Below are 627 nucleotides of genomic sequence, written 5' to 3'. Positions count from 1 at the left end.
TGTGCCTGCTGATGCGGTTGACCCCGACGACGAGATAATAGACGCGACTGCAAACACTACCAACTCGCCTCCTAACGCTGCTGCTGCTTTGGACGACGAGTCGGTGGATATCACACAGCCTCTCGTCAATTCTGACCCGCCTCCAAGCGTCGACACGCGTCCGACTATGGCAAACCTGTTGCGGCAGCAAGAAACGATTCGACGCGATAACGCGGATGTCGACGCTGCGCGTCGTCGTGTGGAGACTCCAAAGCCCCTCGCTTGCGACATCGAAGCGATCGAGCGCCAGTACGCCGCTGGTGGTGACTGGTCGTTCATCTCGACCCGCATGGAGCAGGCGCGACCGTACGAGCTCCCGCGCGCCAAATACGACATGGTAATCGACAGCGGTCGGACGTTCGCGAAGACCCCGCTTCAGAAGATCATGGTGTCGCTGGCTGGCAAGCACCATGGTAACGAAGCACTCGAGAAGCTATACGGCGAGTTCGCGATCGGGCAAGTATCAAAACTCCCCGGTGGCAACCTGCGCGTAAAAGTGAAGACTAAAGAAGCCTGCTTGGAGCTGGAGCGCACGAAAGTCAACATCCTTGGTGGTGTATTCGTGTTTAAGGGGTTCGACGTACTTGT

This window comes from Plasmopara halstedii (genome assembly GCF_900000015.1).
Source record: "Plasmopara halstedii genome assembly, contig: Scaffold_2956, whole genome shotgun sequence".
Classification (NCBI taxonomy): domain Eukaryota; phylum Oomycota; class Peronosporomycetes; order Peronosporales; family Peronosporaceae; genus Plasmopara; species Plasmopara halstedii.
This window is presented reverse-complemented; position numbering follows the sequence as displayed.